Source organism: Homarus americanus, unplaced genomic scaffold, assembly GCF_018991925.1.
Source record: "Homarus americanus isolate GMGI-L3 unplaced genomic scaffold, GMGI_Hamer_2.0 scaffold50281, whole genome shotgun sequence".
Taxonomy (NCBI): Eukaryota; Metazoa; Arthropoda; class Malacostraca; order Decapoda; family Nephropidae; genus Homarus; species Homarus americanus.
Genome location: NW_024742338.1, coordinates 4164736 through 4172090, shown reverse-complemented (window position 1 = coordinate 4172090; position 7355 = coordinate 4164736).

Sequence of the window (7355 nt, the reverse complement as noted above, 5' to 3'; positions counted from 1 at the left end):
ATGAAATATACCTACATAGTAATGAAATATACCTACATAGTAATGAAATATACCTACATAGTAATGAAATATACCTACATAGTAATGAAATATACCTACATAGTAATGAAATATACCTATAAATACCGAGAGTGTGAACCGTCGCCACATCAACAGTAAAATACCACTTTAAATCGATAAATACCGCAGTGAATCACGTAGTGTGTTTTTTGATCAACCAGATACGGTACGTCGGCTGTCGGTCTGTTCACGTCGGGTATGAGGTGCCCGACGGAGGTGTAAGTTGGCCACCTTACTCTAGGGCCATCCTGTGGACCACCTTAGTGTACTGTATAAGTATTTTGATGTTGGTCATCTTATGATAAAACTATGAACTGGGTCACATTACTATATGGCCAACCAGTGTGCTACCTTAGGATATGGTCATCCAGTGGGCGACCTTAGGATATGGCCATCCAGTGGGCGACCTTAGGATATGGCTATCCAGTGTGCTACCTTAGGATATGGCCATCCAGTGGGCGACCTTAGGATATGGCCATCCAGTGGGCGACCTTAGGATATGGCCATCCAGTAGGCGACCTTAGGATATGGCTATCCAGTGTGCTACCTTAGGATATGGCCATCCAGTGGGCGACCTTAGGATATGGCCATCCAGTGGGCGACCTTAGGATATGGCCATCCAGTGGACTGCTTCGGTATGTTTAAACATACCGAAGCAGTCAACATGAATTTGAGTAATGGTATGTACAAACTGGACACTTTTGTAATTAAGAAGATTTGTAACCAGGTGAGAAGGTTGGGTCACCTTACCCTCTGACCTGACTACCGACCGTTGCGGTGTTTTTGAAGATTAGTAGGGTCATTACCTAATACCTGACCATTGTGGACCTGATCTCACCCTCCTCTGTATATATACACCTTGATTTGTATTACTCTCTCTAGTCTGTACTCACCCCTGAAGATGTGAATTACACGAAAGCGCTTGGGAACTTCGTGTTTTCTTCTTTCCTTGTGGTTATCAGCATATACCTAGATCACGCGCACCTACAGTGATTTACTTGCATATATGAGGGTATACCTTACCTCCTGGCGGTATATATCCACTTGTTATCTAATACAGATCCCCAAAGTCGTACTTCTGATTGACTGATCAAAATGTCTACATCCTCTTACGATAAATGACATCATGCAACAAAAGGTGTAGTGTTATGAATCTCGTTTTCTGTACTCTGCTCATAAATATTCATATCCTCGCTGACGTGACTCCATTATGTCAAAATGCAACCTGGAAATAGAAAGCGTCAATGTTGTTGTTTTGTTCGACAGGATGCGACGAGTTAGTTACGCTTCGTATCCTGTGAAAAACAACGTAGATATTTCGTTCGCATCCATTAAAATACCACACCATAGACGCTTTGTTTATATCCTGTAAAATACCACACTATTGCCGCATTGTTTATATATTGTAAAATATCGAACTACTGAGGTTTAGTTCGCACCCTGTAAAAGAAAATGCATCCACTAAAACACCAGTATATAAACGCTAAATGAATTTCTTGTAAGGAAAACACACATTCCTCTAGTTCACGTCCAGTAAAATACCACAACACTGACGATTTGTTTATATCCCGTAAAAAACAAAAACACGAATATTGACGCTCTGTTCACATCCAGTCAAACACCACAATGCTACCGTTTGTTCAGCATCTATAAAACAAACACCACAAAACAGCTACTTCCTCCACATTTATAAAACAAACACGACAAACACTCCCACTCCCGCTAACTTCATCCTCTGCCTTGAGCGGGAAAATTGTATTGATATTTATAATGTATGTGTTACAGTCTGTCAATATTGAAAATGCCGTAGTGCGCTCGGGAGAGAGAGAGAGAGAGAGAGAGAGAGAGAGAGTCTGTGTGTGTGTGTGTGATAGAGAAAAAAAAAGGGAGAGAGAGCAAAAGAGAGAGAGACTGCAAGAGAGAAAGAATATAAAGAGCTAAAGAGAAGGAGAACAAAGACAGGGGAGAGATAGATGGAGAAGGAGGGAGGGAAGGAAAAGGAGGGGAAAAAAGTGGGAAGAAGTTTGAAGGAAGAGAAGGGGACAGTGAGGAAAGTGGAAGGTAGGGGGCAAAGAGGAGGGGAGAGAAAGTGAGAGGGAAGAAGGGGGATGAGAAAGTGAAAGGAAGAAAGGGAGAGGAGGGAAAAAGGGGGAGGAGAGAAAGTTAGAGGAAGAAAGGAAGGAGACGAAGGCGAGGTAAGAGAAGGGGTGAGAGGGAGAGAGGGAGGAAGGGAGAGGAAGGAGTGAGTCAAATAAACACAAACATGTTTACAAAGGCATCAGGTAAACGTTGAATGATTTACGCTTAAGAATTAAATGATTTACAAAGGAACTGTTAATGAGGATATATGTAAATATTGTCTGTGTGGGGAGGAGGAGGAGGAGAAGGAAGAGGAAGATAGAGGAGGGGAAGTAGGAAGAGGAGGAGGAGGTGGAAGGAGGAAGAATAGTAGGAAGAGGAAGAGAGAGGAATATAGAAGAGGAGGAGGAGGGAAAATAACGGAGGAAGAATCAGGAGAAGGCGACAATAATAGAAAGGCTGAAATATTCTCGCCATTTCTCGCTGTTTTGACGATAACATGTTAAACAGCTGAGAGAAAGTGGTAAAGAAAGTCCAAAGTGAAAGTTTTATAGCACTGGCCTGAATGCTTTCTCCCTGCCTACTTATGTTGTTGTGGTGGTGGTGGTTGTTGATGATGGCGTGGTGATTGTTGTTGTTGTTGTCGCATGCGTGTGTATTTCTCTCTCTCTCTCTCTCTCTCTCTCTCTCTCTCTCTCTCTCTCTCTCTCTCTCTCTCTCTCTCTCTCTCTCTCTCTTCTACATAACATAACATAACCCGGAATAATCACTTAAATCACTTAATATAAATTACTAAAACCGAATTACGTTTTTGGGTATAAAAGTGAAATATATTTTTCCCATCGTTAATATTGGTAATAATAATTGCATATATATCATTTGATTTTTGTTATCACATTGTCTTGTTATCATAATCACGTGTGTAAAATTTGTTATCATTGTCCCTTTTTATTGTTGTCACGTGCTATCAAATTCATGTGTTATCAATGTTACGTGTTATCATAGGCATTTGTTATCACTCTGTTAATACAAACTGGATGGAGATGTGATAACCATATGGTTTTTTAATTATCTTACCTTAAGATAACAAGAAAAGATCACTATTCCCAAAGATACGACAATTTATTGTTTTTCCTCGTAAGTGTCGACCTAATGAACAAATACGGGTTATGTTATATATAAGGAACCCAAGATGGCGCCCGAGTGTAGCCGTGACTGGAGGGGTCAGTATATAAGGTGTTGGAAGCTGCGATGATGCATTTTGTGGATCTTGTTTATTTGTTGTTTTGTTTGTGTGCTTGTTTAGTGTGTGTGTGTGTGTGTGTGTGTGTGTGTGTGTGTGTGTGTGTGTGTGTGTGTGTGTGTAATAATAATAATAATAATAACAATAATGAATAATTAATGGCTAATTGAAAGAGCATGGCAGCCAGAAGGCTGAAAATGTACAGTTACATAATTGTGGAATGGATCACTTGTTTGATAATTAATATACGTACAAGTAACATAAGTGATACAAGTATGATATATAATAACTAGGTGGCGAGATGGTCATACTACAGGGCATTTCAACATAGTGACAGTGCAGAAAGGTAAGATTGACTGGGAGTGAACACACTGGTTGATTACGAGTTATTGATCATTTTTACAATGGTTGGGACTGGATTGTTCTTATGGCGATCAGTACGTGCTCGTATGGGCTGGATGCGGTTGTGGTGTCGAACAACAATTCGCAGACGAGGGATTTCGGGTGGAAGTAGGAGCCGGTGTGTGTGTGGTGTAATGGTCAACATGCTTGCCTTGCAAGCGAGAGGACCCGGGTTTGATCCTCGGGCAGGGTGAAACTGTGGGCAAGTTTCTTTACGCCATTTGCCTCTGTCTACCCAGCAATAATTTGGAACCTGGATGTTAATCGATTTGCGGACCGTGTTCCGGGGTAATGGTTAGCCAGTGCAGTTGGCGATTTGTCCGGTCTTCTCGGATTATTTCTTGACACTGGATCATGCAGCTCGTTAATTCAGGGTGTGGTTGTTGTGTTGGCGACAGCTTTTACACCTTAAACAAATTCACGCTTAGGTGGCCCTTGGGCCGGCCATCCTTGTTACACGAGGGGCAACCAGTATTATACAAGAATTCACACACACACACCGCACACACACACACACACACACACACACACACACAACATCCGTGCCCATTCAGCACAGCTGATTGGATAGCCTCCCTATACTGCTCCTATAAGCCTGGCTATACCATCAGTCGGCCCCTACTAACCAGGTCTGGCCCCTATTCAGCACACCAGCCTTCAAACCGAGGAAGCCAGCCAGGCTGGAGACCTGAGCTGAGAAGTGGTAGAGACAATGAGAGGGTGTCAAGGGGGTCAGGTTAATAATAATAATAATAATAATACAATCCCACTGGTAGGTCATTATTTGAGGCTTTTGGTTTTGAGTCTTAAAAACCGATTTATACTCACAGAAATATATATATATATATATATATATATATATATATATATATATATATATATATATACTCTCTATAAATTTTTTAGTTTACTGACGGTCTACTGCTTATCTCTAGCTCTCCCTTTTTCTTCCGTCTCTCCGTCTCTCCTTATTTTCTCCTTCCCCCTCTTCTTCCCTCCCTCTTGCCATCCCTCCCTCTTCTCCTGATCACCCTTCCCCTCTTCATCCTGCTCACACTACCTCCCTCTCCCCTCTTCTTCCCTCCCTCCACTCTCCATTACCCTTCTTCCTTCCCTCCCTCCCCCAATGAATTTTTCTCATCCTAAGACCTTGCCTGAATGAATAACCAGAGGGATTAATCCCTTCTTCAAAAGCTGCACAATTTTATAAGAGTCTCCCTTCCCTCCTCCTCCCCTCTCCCCTACCCTCCATCACCCTTCCCCTCTCCCCTACCTCCATTCCTCCTTGCAAATTGTGATCCCTTAGAGACGAGGTTGGAAATATTGCCTTTTACTGTATATATATCTGGGGAACCGTACATAGTGATGGCGTAATCTCTCTCTCTCTCTCTGATGTTAGATAAACCAACCAATATGTAGGTACACCCCCCCCACCACGATCCCCTCTTACAGCCAGGTAAAGAAAACTCTCCGTGGGTATCTTTATCTGCGTCTGTTTTGCCTAATTTTACCACCTGGACGCATTTACGGTACTGATAATTGATGATCTTGTAAAAAATAAAAGTATTGATAATTGATAGAGAAAGTAAGGTTAGGGTTTTCTAGTTGTTATTTGCTTTCTCTTTAGGGTTTCTTTTTTTTGTTTTTTTGGTTTTTTGTTTGTTTTCTATCGACTTTGTTTTTGTTTTTTCTTTCTTAACTTTCTTTTGTTTGCCTTTTCTCACCTTTCTTTTACCTTTCTCTCACTTTTTCACATATTTTGCCTTCATTTTTCCTCTCACATTCCATTACCTTTCTCTCCACTTTCTTTCCACTCACACCTTTCTGTCCCCGTTATCTCACCTTTCTCTTGCATTTCTCTTACTTTTCTCTTACCTTTGAAAGGGAAGTGGGAAAATAAAGTAGAAAAAGAAAGTATGACAAGAAAGTAGTGAAATTAGTGGAAGAGTAATAAAAAAAGAAAGAAAATGAAAGGAAAACATGGAAAAGAAAGTATAGACAAAAGTTTAGGCGAGAAAGTAGGAAGTGAAAGTATAGAGACATCAGGTGAGGCGAGAAAGTTGGAAGAAAAAGTATGGAGACAAGGTTAGACGAGAAAGTAGGAAGTGAAAGTATAGAGACAAGGTTAGAAGAGAAAGTAGGAAGAGAAAGTAGTGAAAGTGACAGGAAAGGGAACAATTTGATGTCAAGTGGGCACTTTCGCCATCTTAGGAATACGTGTATGGCTGGTCCACAAGATTGTACCTAATGGAGGGGAAAGGACCTTGTGACGCCTTTGAGAGAGTGGGTGAGAGGGAGAGAAAGGAGAGTGGGAGGGAGAGTGTGTGAGAGAATGGGGGGGAGAGAGTGGATGAGATGGAGAGAAAGGAGAGAGGGTGGGGGAGAGAGTGGGTGAGAGAGTGAAAGGAGTGTGGGTGAGAGGGTGGGGGAGAGAGAGGGAAGGAGAACGGGTGAGAGGGAGAGTGGATAAGAGGTAGAGAGAGTGAATGAGAGGGAGGGAGAGTGGGAAAGAGGGAGAGAATGGATGAGAAGGAGGGAGAGAGGAAAAGAGAGTGGGTGAGTGGAGGAGAAGAAGAGAGTGGGCTACGATTCTATGGCAACGACTACCTGTACAGCCGTGACGGAGTACACTTGTCTCGTGCGGGGGTAAAGACGTTGTCTGCATCCTTATTTTCTTTTTCTTCTTCTTTTTCTTCTTCTTCTTATGTGAGGGCGGGAGAGAGAGAGGATGCGTGGAAGAAAAAGAGAGTAAGAGAGAGGAAGAATGGGTGAGAGGGAGAGAAAGTGGATGAGAGAGAACGAGATTGGGTGAGAGGGAGGGAAAGTGAGTGAGAGAGAGAGTGGGCTGGTGACAGGGAGAGAGATTGGGAGGAGGGAGAGAGAGCTGGTGATATGGAGAGTGGGTGAGAGGGAAGGTGAGATAATGCTTGTTTTTTTTTACCTTTTCACCTGATAAACACACACACACACACACACACACACACACACACACACACACACACACACACACACACACACACACACACACACACACACACACACACACACACACACACACACACACACACACACACACACACACACACACACACACACACCATATGGTAGACGTTGACAAACACATTACACAAGCCGCTACGATCAATGCAACATTACGATACAAATCACACATTGGTTATTCGTTATTTTTTATTGAATATTTCTGGTAATGTTATGTATGGGTGTGTTATTGTGGGTGTCCAGCAGTACTCTCTCTCTCTCTCTCTCTCTTTCATGTTCCCTGTTTTTCTTAGTAAGTAAGTATGTATGTATGTATATATGTATCCAAACACACACATACATAAACACAGGCCCCAGCCCTTCCTCGAATCCCTGACTGCTGCCAAGAGGGACCTTACACACGCTCATTTCTGGACAGTGCAGCCATTCCAGACTCGTTCAGCCGTCAAGCGTTCGCGCAATACAAGAACAGATGCGAGGTGTTGTGTGTGTGTGTGTGTGTGTGTGTGTGTGTGTGTGTGTGTGTGTGTGTGTGTGTGTGTGTGTGTGTCGATATTACTGCATTTTATAA